This window comes from Herpailurus yagouaroundi, unplaced genomic scaffold, assembly GCF_014898765.1.
Source record: "Herpailurus yagouaroundi ecotype Mexico unplaced genomic scaffold, PumYag 188, whole genome shotgun sequence".
Lineage (NCBI taxonomy): Eukaryota > Metazoa > Chordata > Mammalia > Carnivora > Felidae > Herpailurus > Herpailurus yagouaroundi.
The window spans coordinates 4,079,004-4,093,327 of NW_024412419.1; the positions used below are offsets into that span (position 1 = coordinate 4,079,004).

At 52.2% G+C, this 14,324-nt stretch overlaps 1 long non-coding RNA gene across 1 annotated transcript in view; it reads left to right on the plus strand.

Moving 5' to 3' along the window:
• Positions 1-2,639: 2,639 nt before the first annotated feature.
• LOC121044053 (uncharacterized) overlaps positions 2,640-14,324 on the plus strand; it is a 93,011-nt gene continuing 81,326 nt past the window's right edge. The window contains exon 1 of the long non-coding RNA XR_005797085.1: positions 2,640-4,412. This is a non-coding gene — a long non-coding RNA (uncharacterized LOC121044053). The remainder of the gene's footprint in view (positions 4,413-14,324) is intronic.

Here is a 14,324-nt window from a genome sequence, read left to right on the forward strand (position 1 = left end):
AGATGATGGCGATGGTTGTACAACTGAATTGGACACTATTGAATTATTAAAATGGTAATTTTTATGCCATGGGTTCATTTACGTAATAACAAGAAAATGTTCTAGAGGCTTTCTGTATCTGAGTGTAGCTTTACTTCTTCTGATTCTTCTGCCCGAGGCCTGTCCCCCGTGAGCAGGCCAGGCCTCTCACTCATACTTCACAGACTAGACACGCTGGCCTCGTGTCGTCGTTTCCATGTTCACATGACTCCCCGTGCTTCAAAGCGTGAGCCCTGCCGCTTTCCTCTCTGCCTAGTTCTTGCTGGAGAACGCACTCGTGTTTCAGGGCAGAACTCTTATCGCCACCTCACGAAACCTTGCCCCAAACACTCAAAGTAGACTTGTGCACCCACTTACCCCTGTGGACATTTCTAGCAAATCTCTGTGATAGTGTCGCGGTTACTATGGCTGTGTAACAAATGGCCCCACGGCTTAGCGGCTGAAAAGAGTGGCAGCACTGGGGAGCCTGGGTGGCTCAGTTGGTTAAGCGTCTGAACTTCTGGCTTTGGCTCAGGTCATGATCCCACGGTTTGTAGGATCGAGCCCCACATTGGTCCCTGAGCTGACAGCGCAGAGCCTGCTTGGGGTTCTTTCTCTCTCTCTGCCCCTTTCCTGTGTGCTCCCTATCTCTTTCTCAAAATAAATAAAAATAAACTTTTGAAAAAAAAAACAAAACAATGACAGCATTCACTTTATTTGCGCATCTGCAATTTGGGCAGGACTTGTTAGGAACAAATCCTCTCTGTTCCATGAAGCCCCAGACAGGACGACTTGGAGGCTGGGCTCATTGAAACGTTCACCACTCACAAGTCTGGTGACTAATGTGACCCCTGGCCACAATCTCAGCCGGGTGTCAGCATGGGTCAAGCTGTATCTCCTGAACGTTCACATAACATGGCCGGTGGGTTTCCAGGGCAGGGCCTTGAGCTAGAGAGAAGTAGGCAAAGGGTTTTATTGTCCTTATGCCCTTGTGTCATGAGTCACACGGTGTCACTTCTGTCACATTCTCTTAGAAGCGTGTCACTAACACCAACTTAATGGGAGGTGAATTAGACTCCACGTTTTTTGAACAGAGTGTCCAAGAACTTGGGAGCATATGTTACAGTCATCGTGAATATTCCTCTATGCGGAGAGTACCCACCCTAGACCCCCATGGCGTTCCTTACTTCCCCTATAATATTCTTTCTTAGGTCTCATTTTGTGTCTTCTCTTTGCTAGCTTGTTAGCTGCATGAGACGGTATCAGTTTTGTTCAGTGTCATGTTCTCAGTACACAGCACTCTGCCTAAATATTTATTGCAAGAATAAATAATATTTCATTGCTCTCATTAGTTTGCTAGATTTTTCTCAAACTACTACTGCCTAAAGGCAGCAGTTGTGTCTTACACGGCATCATCATCCCTGCACTAGGCCCTGGGGTGTCTGACCCAGAGCAGAAACCATAGTTATTTGTGAAAGGAATCAATCAACGCATCGACTGATTGATGAAGGCATTTGTTTGCTGGGGATGTGTGTGTATTTGCACATGTAGGGGTTTTCAAGAGACTTTTTCATGTGTCTGCTCACCTCGGTGAAAATGGACAATTATTTTTCTTACAACTTTACATTCAGGGCTAAGAAGCTAGGAAAGAACTCAAAACAAACAAACAAATAAACAAACAAACAAACAAACACACCAACCAGTAAGCATTCAGCATATTCATTACATTTACTAATAAATAAATTAATGAATGACTTTGTAGTTTGTTCTTCTTTTAAAAATGTTTATTTTGAGAAAGAGAGAGAGCATGAGCAGGTGAGGGGCAGAGGGAGAGGGAAAGAGAGAATCCCAAGCAGGCTTCGTGCTCAGTGTGGAGCCTGACCCGGGGTTCGATCCCACGAACCGTGAGATGTGACCTGAACCGAAATCAGGTCAGATGCTTAACCAACTGAATCACCCAGGCGCCCCTGGAGTTTGCTCTTTTTATAGAGAAACAAGTTGAGGGATATCAGTTTTCAATGGCTACGTGTTATGTTACATTGAATGCGTTCTACCATAATCTGCTATTTCTTTAACACTCTTTTTTTTTTTTTTAATATTAGCTCTGACCCAGCCTAGAGTAGTGGTTTCCAAAAGGGGTTGATTTTGCCGGGCCAGGAGGCATTTGGCAACGTCTGGAGACTTTTTTGGTCATCTTAAGTGGGTGGGAACCAGGGTGCTGCTGAACCCCTAGAGGGCACAGGACCGCAATGAAGAGTTCCATCGTGGTGACGTGGATGTAATGAGCCCACACGTCCACCCTGCTTTGTGCACCTGCACACGGGTCTCCTCTGCTGGCTGCTGGGGCGTGACGCGTCATCCACAGGGGTCGGTGTGGGGACCCCCCAAAGTGCCGTCTACGTTCAGTCCTCATCGGCTGTTGTTGTTGTTGTCATTTATATCATTACCCAGTGTAAGATATCTCCACGGATTGAATGTCACAATACATATTCTGAGGTCCGTACTTGAAAAACCTTTGTTAAAGTCCGTGCACCAATGGAATGTTGGAGATCACAGTTACACATGGAAACAGAAAGACCGGAGAGAGAAAGGCGACCCCTCTCTTCCTCCTACGTGAAGCTTCATCTCAGTTTCTACATTCTGTTGGAAATCCTACTTTTCCTCCAAGGTTTCTGTGATGCCTGACGTCACCCCGCAGATGGGTTTTGCCCCAGCCTCCCTCCCGGGGCTCCCGTCCTGGACTCACCACCGACCGCATCTATTGCTTTGGGCAAATTGTCTCCGCTTGCTACATGAGTATGAACCTGTTCTACGATCGGGGCTATTTTAAATGGCTGTTGCAAGGAAAGCACTTTACGTAGTGCCCTGAAAGGCAACGGTTAACGGAGGAAAAGCACTTTACAGAACGCCCCAGTGTACGGTCAATTCTCAGTAAATGGTTTTGTTTTTGCCTTGTTAAGGCGAGATCCTGCCTCCCACACGCAGAGACGTGGCCTCATCTTTGCCAGCGTCAGTGGAACCCTCTCTCGGCAAGGCTCTGACTCTGGACTGTGTGCCCGAGACCGCACCCCCAGTACTAGCAAGAAGGTAGAACAGTGGCCGAACGACGTTCACCGAGCAGGGACCGAGCGCCGCGCTGGGTGGTTTTGCAAGTAACAGCTCACTCACTTCCTACAGCAGCGGCGCCAGCCCAGGAGGAGGTACTGTTCTCCCATCTTGTGGATGAGGACACTGAGGCAACCTCTTCCTGGACATTTGTCCAATTTACGGAGCTGCAAGGCGTGGGCCGTGAGTCCAAGCCCGTGAGTCTTCAGCGATTCTAACCGCTACCCCCTCTGACGGTTACCCTGCCTCCAAACGTACAAGTAGATGACCTTTCTTTCCTCGGCTCAAAGAAAGAACAACTCTCCAGGGGCTGGTACCAGGAGGGACGCAGGCGATCAGCGAGCCAGACTGCTCGCGAGCCTGGGAGGGGAGTGAAGCCCGGGAACCAGCCACTTGCACACGTCCCTACAGCTAAGTGAGTATTAGCTTCACAGCTGCAACCTGGGTCTGTCTAGTGTCAATCCTGCACCCTCTGCCTCCGTCTCTCGCACCCCACAACGACACGACCCATCGTCTCCCGTGCATTATTAATTTCCTATGTGGTTACGTTGTTTCTTAATACCCATGTCTCCCCAGTCAACCGTAGCCTTTCCATATGGAGTTTCAGATCCTATAAATTAAATGAGAACAGCATGTTACACAGGAATGAAGGAATGGTTGTTGGATTTTTTTTTTTTTTTTGAGATTACAGTGACTTCGACCCGTAGGTATTTATGGAAAAACACTAGGATATTTACAAATGTGTTAACGCTGGAACTGTATTTTAATTGGTTTCATGAAAGAAAAGGACTTGGAAGCCCTGGGATTAATATAATTACTTTGCTAGAGACGATGAATTCTTGGCTGGCGTCTTCTGCAGGGGACCGGGTCTGTGAGCCCCTGCGAGGCTGGAGCCCTGGCGGAGAGAAGCCCGGGGCGGCAGAACCCTGGTGTGGCAGGGGGAGCATCTGAGAGAGACGCCAGGGCTCTGCGCTTGGGGACGAGACAGTTAAAGCCTCCCCGTGCGAGCCAGTTCTATCACACGGCGCTGGCGACAGGTCAACAGTCTGGCAGGAGCGCGGACGGGGCTGATGATGCCAGGCGGTGCCAGGGACCCCGGGGAGCCCTAAAGAGGCTCCCCACACCGGCTTTCCTTCTGCAGCCCGGGGGATGTTCCGGCAACTGCCTCATGCAAGGAAACTGGGGCTGTGTCGCTGCTTTCCGGGCGAGCCACGCTGGAGCACTGACGTCCCCGGGCCGAGAGCCCACTGTGGCTGTGACAAAGGGACCCCGGCTGAGAGCCTGCGCAGGTGAGATGAGCCGGGCAGCTGCTGGCGGGGCTCCTGTCTCGGCCGTGGGCTTGGGGGAAGCGGGTGTGCGGGGTGAGATGACGCTCTCAGACAGACAGATCGCTGCATGCCTTTGCCATTACTCTCATTGCTTTGTAAGAAGCACGAGCGGGCTGATCCCGCACTTCGTTCGTTCGGAGAGCCACCTGGAAATTCAGAGGGACGCGGTCCCAGAGCGTCTAGCCGCCGGGGAATTCTAGCTGGGGCGCTCCTGTGACAGCCACGGAGCAGTCTCACTGGCAAGCCCCCGGAGACTTCTCGAAGCCCCTCAGATCCACACCGGGCTCGCTGGTGAGCAGGGAGTGTGCTGGGGTGCCCAGGGAGCGGGGTTCTAATCCACATCCCTTCCTGTAGGGAGCAGGGAGTGGCGTGGCGGGGGGGGGGGGGGGAGAACACCACACAACCTCTCGGGGTCGCCACTCTCCGAAAAAGACCGTTAAATATCTGCCGCCACAGGTTTGGGCTCCTTGTGCCCCATTTGCCTGTGTTTGCTGAGCCCTCGGTGCCGGGACTGGTGCTCTGCACGCCTGCAAACCGTCCATGGACCGGCCGGGCTTTAGGACGGAAACAATGACAGCAAAAGATGGGTCCAAACTTGGAAAAGCCGCAAAGTCTCCCTGATGACCTCAGGGGAGCTCTTAGCCTTTCAGAGCATTTTTAAAAGAGCAGAGCAGAATTTTGTGTGCCGCTGGGTACATCGGTTAAGGTCCGAACGCTGGGAGGTTAATGCGGGCGCTGTGGTAGGCGCCGTGGCCCCCGTGGGCCTGATGAGTGTCGGGTTAAGTGCATCCCGGATGATAGGTCTGAGGCACAGACAGTAGACGGGAGTGAGCTCCGGGCTTTGGGATGAAGGCATTCTGGAAACAGCCTGGCCCAGTGGCTCACGGTGGCTGGATGGGTGTGAGACCGGGATCCATACCCAGCTGGGGGTCAACCTCCAAGATGACCGATCCATTGGGTAGGCTCTGGCCTTAGGACGTGCTCACGATGAAGGAAATATCCTGATGCCAATAGCCACAAGGCGACTGCTAGTTTTCTGATAAAGTCCCTCCGCTCTGTGTTCACAGATAGGTTCAGGATTCTTTCAGTGACCCTCTAGGCTGATTCCAGCCTCCTGGGCTCTGTTCTGTTGCACTCGTGTGCGTGCCCTCCGGGCCTCGTGTCCACAGACTTGCCAGCTTCACGCTTCCCACAGCACAGGCTCGTTGCTTCTGTTTTTCTCCTGGTTCTCTGATGTTATCTGTACTCTGTGTGGGCTCTGTGTGGGTCCAGCTCTGTGTGGGCTGGACCCGCAGCCTGTAACACCCCCTCCAGCAAAATGTGTGACTTCTATTCATTGTTAAGACTCACTGTGGTTTCTTCCAAAAGGCATCCTTTTAGGTTCTTTTAGGGGTATCTCTTCTTACACGGAAAGCTGCCTGTATTATTTCTATTACAGAACCTTGTATTATAATTACCTGCACCCCCGCTAATCTGATACTGGACGGCAGGAGCTATGGCTTTGGCACCTGCTATACTCAGAATCTGGGACACCGTAGGGAGAGTCTTGTCCAACTGCAGGCAGAAAGGGAGTGTCTGTCTTCTGGAGAAGGCTCCAGAAGCTTCCGAGAGGTTTGTGGTCCTCCACGGCACTGGGAACCTGCAGAGAACCACAGTAAAACCTGGGGACCAAGGCAGGAAACCAGGGCTCGGACACCAGGAGTCAGGGGGCTCAGCTCCAAAGGCCGAGTGCAACAGGTGTGGGCAGAGAGGTTCAGCCCGGTTGACGACACCGAGAGCCTCCTTCCAGGCCCCACGACTGCCAGCTTGGTCTGTCCCCGACTGCAGAGGGTGGAGGCCAAAGAACTGAGCTAAAGATCGAAGCTGAGACTGAGCCGTATGGTGGCCAGTGGCAGTCATGCACTCCACGGAAATAAATCACATTTCTTCAAGTAGTCATTACAACCTTGCTTTGCTCTCACATGACAGTGCCTTGTAACCAGCCTATATGGCTCTCACTTTGCCCCCGTCCCTCGCATGGACAGCGAGGAGACTGTCCCTGAGGGACCGGGGTACGCATACAGCTCTGCTCGTGAGCAAAGGCACCCGAGGGGACACAGCTGTCCCACGGCTCCGTTTGGATGCACTTCACTTCCCTGTCTCTGGGCAGAGCCCGCAGGAAAGACAAAGTTAGAACGCGGGATCACAAGCTGCGCCTGAGTCAGAACGTCGGCCCTGTGGCACACACATCTCAGACTGGTTTAGACAAGACCGGACATTTGTCGGGTCGGGAGACCGAAAGGATCCAAGTGTGGATTTGCTTCGGTGCCAGCTGGATACGGGGGTTCAATGACGTCAACAGAAATTGGTGGGTGTTTACGTTTTGTTTTAATTATTCTCTGTTTCTCAAGTCTGCTTTATTCCGGGTTGATTTCATTCACAAAGAAACATTCCCCCGGCGGGGCCCAGATGATACCTCCAACAGTTCCAATGCGGAAGTAAAAGGCCTCCTTCCCCAGAGACCAAGCAGAATCCCAGCGGCCTGTTTTTGGCCCCGTTGGCTCTCCAGGCCATTGCTAAGTGCGGCTAGGGTGCAGGGAATGTGGGCTTTGAGGCCCCCCCACCCCTGCCGGGCTGAGAATCACTCCCAGACCATCCACCACTGACTCCAAGCTCACTGTCGAGCTGTGGGGCAAGAAGGGAGCTTAGCAGTCACCTGGTTAGCTTCTCCCAACTCAGTGTCTCAGCAGGGAAGGGGCTGTGAAAACACCATACACTTAACGATGGCAACTTTGAGAACGAAGAAGAAGATGAACATAAAAACCATGTGTTGTCCCCCACCAGTGTAGACATAAGACCTCTAATCATTCACTCTTTCCCCATTTACAAAGTTTTCTATGTAATTTGGGGGCGCTGGTGCGGCTCAGTCAGTAAGTGTCCAACTCTCGACTTCAGCTTCCGTTGTGACCTCACAGTCATGGGATTGGGATCGAGACCCTTGTCAGGCTCTGCACTGACCGCTGGGAGCCCGCTTGGGATTCTCTCTCTCTCTCTCTCTCTCTCCCTCTCTCTCTCTGCCCCTCCCGTGTGCTCTCTCTGGCTCTCAAAATAAATAAACAAACTTTAAAAAATAATGAAAAAATGTTTTTTACATAATTTGACACCGATTTATAGTTTAAAGTCTTGACTTTTACCGTAATCATTTGCTTTTGTCACTCAAAAATGTTTAAAAATATACTTTAGCGACAACATGACCTTCCCAGACATGAACATTCACCTTCATCTAAACTTCTTTTTTGGCCTGGAATCAATCCCTTCCTTTTATGGGTGAGGAAATTGAGATTGGGAGAAGGAAGCAATTTTCCTAGATTTGTAGCCACTGGGTCCTTGGATCCGGGTTCTTAGTGTATCATTTGCCTCCCGTCTTTTGCCCCCATATCTGCAAGGATGATAAAGGGTTTATTTATTTACTTATTATTTTTTTTTTTTATTTCTGGGGGGACTTCAAGAACTGAAGGACAAAGAGACACATCTTAGCAGAATAAGGTTCTCCTTCTATCTGTGGAGACTGCCTGAGCCGTAAGAAAGCCCGTCAGGGGCCTGACTGGGAATGACAGGTAGAAGGTCGTAACTAATGGGGGCAGTGAAGCTACAGTCTCCCAACCTGTGTAAAGGTGGAGGCTATTGTGCAAACACACGTTCTTTCTAGGGCGGTGCGTGGGCGGGGAAAGTTCTAGATCTTGCTCCTGCCTCCATATTTTCATTCACTGAACAAATGTTTATTGTGCACCTGCTCCGTGTCAGGCACTGTTCCGAGTGTTGAGAAGAAGCCTGAAAAAATACGGGCTGTGCTCTCGGGGAGCTCACGTGCTATGCAGGGGAGGTGGGACACAATGTTAGACAAAGAAACAAAGGAAAATAAAAAGGATCAGATGGTGATGAATAGTAAGCAGGGAATTAAAACGGAGAGCTCTGATAGAGGCTGGGGAGTTGATTTTGGACTAAGCTGTCAGGAGAGGCCACTTAGGATGTGAGCATCGGCTGGGGAGGGGGGAGAGTTAGTGCCAATGTCCCGGGACGGCCCATGAGGGGCCTGATTGAGGGGCAGAAGGAAGACCAGCCAGCGTGACCGAAGCGGGGGGCGGGGGGACTCTGTGGATCGGCCGGTGCTCAGAGACAGGCAAGGCCAAGTGAGAGTGTGGTTTTGATTACAGTAAGGGGCTGCTGGGGAGTTTGGTGGCTGGATAGCACCGTGACGATCTGGTCCATGTTTGCAAGACCACACTGGCTTCTCCTGGAGAAAGGATGTGGGGGGTCAGGGATGGAAGCAGGGATACATCCTGCTGGCAGGCGGGAAGAGGTCGCGCCCTGAATGGCGGGGACACGTGGCTGGGACGGACGTGTTTCGCAGCCCACGGGAGCAAACCCTGGATGCGGAGCGGTGGGGTGTTTAGGGAAAGAGGACGATCAAAGACCCTCCCTGGTCTCGCTCACAACAACCCGACACCTATGGGTCGCCCCACCGCTTTTCTGCTTAATTGGCAAGAGGTGGACGGGTGGCAGACGATGTTCAGATTCAGACAAGCCCGCGGCTCGGACGGGGCAGGGGCCCAGGCGCTGAGGGGCGGAGCCCGGCACCACTCCATCCCTGGTGCCCAGTGCCACCACCATCCCGCGGCATTTGCGTGCGACCGACAGGGAATCTGCTGCCGGAACAATCCGAGAGCCGTTGCCCTCAAGAGCTGAGCGGACACCGTCCTGTCCGGGCGAGCCTCCTGCTCTGCGTGTCCCGGGTGCCAGCCCTCAGGGACGCCCCTGCCCTTGTGGCCCACGTCCCCCGCCCCCCTCCAGTTGGCCACAAGATGACCTGGAAAGGAGCAGTTAGCTGCACGGGGGGCGCTCCGGAGAGGAAGGGTCAGGGGCAACTCGTCACCAAAGCTCCCACATGGCTTGAGTCGTCCTAAGTCACGGTCAGCAAACCTCCTCCCGTGTGGTTCCCAGCAGGGAGCCGGGGACGGGGCCGGCCTGTGAGACGGTCCCACGGGGACCAGGTTACGTGTCGCAAAGGACACGCAGTCTGGGGGGAGCCTCACATCACAGCCCTGTGGTTGGCGGCGTTTGGCCTGAGCGCATGCCCCCCTCCGGCCCTCTGCTCAGCCTCGGCCTCCCTCCCGGGCGCCCAGTTTCCGGCCTCCACCTGGAGGCCCTCCCTCCTCCCTGGGCTCTGGGTCTGCCCCGAGGTCCCTGGGGAGCTGACGTCTTCATGCTCCCGGCTGGCGGGGATTCTGGATTCGACAGCATCGCTTATTTATTCTCTGTATGGTGCGCAATCCTGTCATCTACAGTTGGCGGGACACTTTCTGGTGTACAAAACAAACATGTGCACGCACCGCAAAGAGAAAGCACAGCGTGTTGTTTTTCCAGCCAGTGGCGGGTGGCAGGCGCTGAGCCACACTGGGGACTTTGGAGATGAGCCCAGGGGTCTCCGCGGCTCATGGCGTGCAGCGCGTGGGCACCTGTGTACTCGTTGTAGTTCTTTATTTTAAAGCAAGAAAGTCAGAGAGGATATCTGAACGTTTTTGGTGGAATATTCCACCATAGAAGCAGAAACTCATTAAAATTAGAATATGCAGAGGCAATGTTGATTTCAACAACCAGAAACCAAATCTGGGGCAAGCGGACACGGTATTTTCAGGGTTAAAACTGGACGCGAGCTTAGACAGTGAGATGCTGTGGTCACGTCGAAGAGGATGACGCTTTGGGGTAAACCCACAGCAATTTAAACAACATCAGCACAGAGTGAAAAATTTTGCTGCATCTGGAATATCTGTCATGTAACTAAGGTCAAGATTATAGGTCAAATGATACTTTGCATGTTTAAAAAATTTACTCCAGGAATAACAGTATCAAATATTAAATATTCATGGTGGCATCTTTCATTTTAAAAGCGATTTTTATTTGGCACTTATTTTGGGTTCGTGCGTCTTTGTTTTAGCGGGTTTTTTTTAATTATCAAATATTTGTATTAGGTAGAGATCATTTTCATGTTACTGAAATGTACAATCTGTCTCATCATACAGATTCATAATAACAAATCATGTATTTATTATAATATATGTTTAACAGAAAGTCCCTCTTAACATAATCCAATCACAGAAAAATGACTCACCGTTTATTATTTTGGACACTCACCAAAAACCACACGAATACAGTGTTGTAAAAAAAAAAAAATACAGAATAACTTACGGTTTCAGGAATACGTTAGAATTTCTGGAAATTTCAGGATCTGTTTCCTGAGCCTGGGAGATTTATGTCCCATGGGAATTTGGAAGCACTAAAATGAACTCTAAGGCAGAGTGAGGGATCTGTTACAAATCTAAGGTTTGACAGCTGCAGGAGGAAGGTGGGGCAAAGCCAGTGGCCCGAGGTCTGTGGTTGGAGACAATGTGTCATTTCAGATGGGTCTGGAAGGATCCGTAGTTGCTCATTAGGCAGAAAAGAAGAGAAGTATGTTGCATCCTGTACAACATGCAAAAGCCTGAACCAACCAGTAAATAGTATGTCCAAAACAGCAGGAATCAGGAGTAAAAACAGGAACGTCTGCCCAGTGTTACGAAACTTACGACCCTAGAGGAACCCAGGCACTGATGCGTGCGGGGGGCGGGGAAGTAGGCCAAGCCATGGGGTCGGATTTGAGCCCGAGTGTGTGCCCTTCTCTGCTCTCCTCCGCTGTGTCCCTCGCAGCTTCTCCTCCTCTTCCCAGGAGCCCCCAGCTGCCTCACACCTCCCCCAGGAAGCCTCCCCTGCCTCTCCAGCCCCCGTGGGCCCACTCTTCTCCAACTTCTTCCCATGCCCTCCTCCTCCTCTGAATGCTGTCCCGACTCCGGCAGCCAGAACTGGCTCCTTGAGGTGTGCGAGCACCTAGGGGCTCGTGGGAATGCAGATGCTCGGACCCCAGAGTTACCAAATCAGAATCCGCCCCCCGGTGAGATTCTGGAGCGACGTGAATGCACGCTGCAGTTAAGGAACCTCTGGTCTCGCCCCACCACACCCCTTCCCTGGGTAAAACAGATCGGGCGTCAGCAGGGTGGGGACCTGCCAGTGAGGCCGGGACTCGGCGGGGCCGCTTTCCCGGCCTGGAGGGTGGTGAGTGGACAGCGAGTGCCCCCAAACCAGCGGGCACGTGGGACTTGCGCTTGGGATACTGATGCTGGACCTCTTTCTCAAAAATCCGATTGAACTGGGCTGCACACATAGGTGCTATTAGTTTCCAGATGATTCTAACGCGCAGCCAGAGTGGACCCACTTGTGGCCATCGCATGGAAAGTTCTGGTCCCCAAGTGGATCCAAGGATGAGAAGCCCATGCCTGGCTGGCAAAGGGTATCAGGGCACCAGAGCATGTGGGTCTCTGGGCTCTCTCTGGGGAACCTGGGCCCAATGAGTAGCTCCTGGGGAGAGCCAACATGGGGACCCTATCTGTGGAGTGGATCTCTCCAGAGACCTCCCTCGGGTGTGCGAGGAATGATTCTTTTTGCTCTGCACTAGACAGCACGAGCCCTGACAGGTGTGGGAAGCCCACCCAAGGGCTGGGGCAGCTGGCCTTGGAGCTGGGGCGGGGTGGGGGGGTTGCACAGGAGGCACAGAGGGGAATCCCAGCTGCTTTCCTTGGGAAATAAAATCCCCGTGGCCGGGCCCTGCCTTTCATGCCTCATTTTTGCTGTTCTGTCTCAGAATTCACACTCTAACCAGAGGGAGTTTCACGTGGCCCTGGGCACGCATGCACAGACCCACACACACGTGCACGTGCAGGGCACTTTTCTTCCGGGCCTGTCTTCATACACCTCTGTCTGCTTCGTCCGACCTTTGCCCGCCTCCTCCATTCGTAGCCCAGACATAAAATATCCCAGCTCTCTGCCAGGGTTTCCCTGCTCTACCCAGTGGGCTCAACATTCCTCCTCTGTGCCACCGAGATCAGGACCTGAGAAGTCGGATGCTTAACTGATTCAGCCACCCAGGCGCCCCATCCTTATTTTGTATCTTATTCTTCCATATTTTCTTACCTCGTGGCCGTTGTCCATGTTACTAACAGGTGACTCTGGGAAAAGGCCTAGCCGCAACGTGAATGTTTCAGTCTATAAACCGGCGTGGAACATTCAGATTCAATTAAATTGTTCCAATACTTGCTTAATTAGCCAATGTGCATTAAGCCCCTTGATACCAAGACGTGGTCTAGGCCACTAAAAGACACCCAGGAAGGGTGGGGGGGGGTCACAGTCCCCATCCCAGAAAAGGGCCTGATTCCCCCGACAGAGAGGCCATCCAGGCTTTTCCAGTGATCCTTTTCTGGATAGCTAGACAAGTTTTTTTCTCTTTTTGTTTTCATTTATGTACAAGGCAGGGGCCCCCGGGTGGCTCAGTCGGTTAAGCATCTGACTCTTGGTTTTGGCTCAGGTCATGATCTCACGGTTTGTGAGTTCAAGCCCTGCATCGGGGTCCGTGCTAACAGCACACAGCCTGCCTGGGATGCCCTCTCTCCCTCTCACTCTCTGCCCCTCCTCTGCTCTCTCTCTCAAAATAAATTTTAAAGAGTTTTAATAAATCCAAGGCAAAAGATACTGTCTACATAGGCCCATTAGTTACATGTTCATGTGATGTTTTAGGTATAAAATGTTCATGCTCGTCTGTGCAAGCTGGTGGCTTTTTGGTTTTGGGGTTTTTTTTTGTTTGTTTTTCTTAGCACTAAATTTGTACAACGGATGCTTGAATGCCCCTGCGCACAGCGCCTTGCTTACTGAATCGAAGCCTGTCACCTTCAGTTTGTGAATTGGGTGTGCGTATTATTTCTGGGCCAAGAGCCGAAGGCAAGGGCTCCTGTAACCCCAGACCTGAGCAAAGAAAAGTGGTCCCTGAGAAACGCGGCCGCTTCGGCACAGAGGGTCCCAAACTCAAGTAGCCGCGCAGGCAAAGGCAGGCGGCACAAAGTGGGGAAGCAGGCCAGGTGCAGAGCCACGGGGAACCGCTGAAAACCCGTGTTCTAGGACTCCACGGGAAGCCAGAGGTCTGGAACGGAACACGTAGCCTCCTGGCTTTGGCAGCCCTTGGGCACACCGTGTAAGACCCTACCTCTGCGGGCTGGAGGCGGCTCGAGGGCCCCAACGTTGTCACGTCTGCTTGGTACCGTTAGCGGGCAGTAGATGTCTCTTGCCGGGAACCCCTGCCCCAAATCCAAACTCAGAACTGTGTTGTGCGCTTGGCTCAGTGGTTTGAAAGTCAATAAACGTCACCCATTTGAACGGAGCATCTCTGAGAGGTGTCAGCCCGGTTTTCCGCAGACCTCACCCCTCCCTGTCGTCTGGCACGCCCCGTCCCCCACCGCTCCCTGCACCCACGGATGTTACCTGCCTGTCGCTTGTAGGCGTGCGCATCTTTAACTTTCGTGGGTTTACGATCTCCTTGGAGACCTGCGAGGGAAGATCGGGTAACAAGGCGAAGGAAGCAAAGAAGTGTTATCAATGACGTCGCGGGCCCGGCGGCCTGGCGTGTTGGTCCGCCACGGGTTCCCTGCCCTGGAACTTCTGACTTCTGGTCTGTAACCCGTCGTGAGTTGTGACATTAGCACCAAAATACGCCAGACACTGACTCTAGTGCCTGACATGTAATCGGAACTGATTCTTGGGGTATTCTTTTACGAGGATTATTTTTACTAGACCAGCCTGCGTCAGTAGAAACCAATACAGAGGGAAACAGCCTTAGACTCACTCAGTGCAGAAAGGCTTAGATGCATAAACCCACATGGCCCCTTAGCAGTGTTTCTTATATACAAACAGAATGGAGGTGGAATTCTAAAGCCCCAATTAAGTGGAAAAGGTCGCTTTCCTTGGTAACAATAGGCC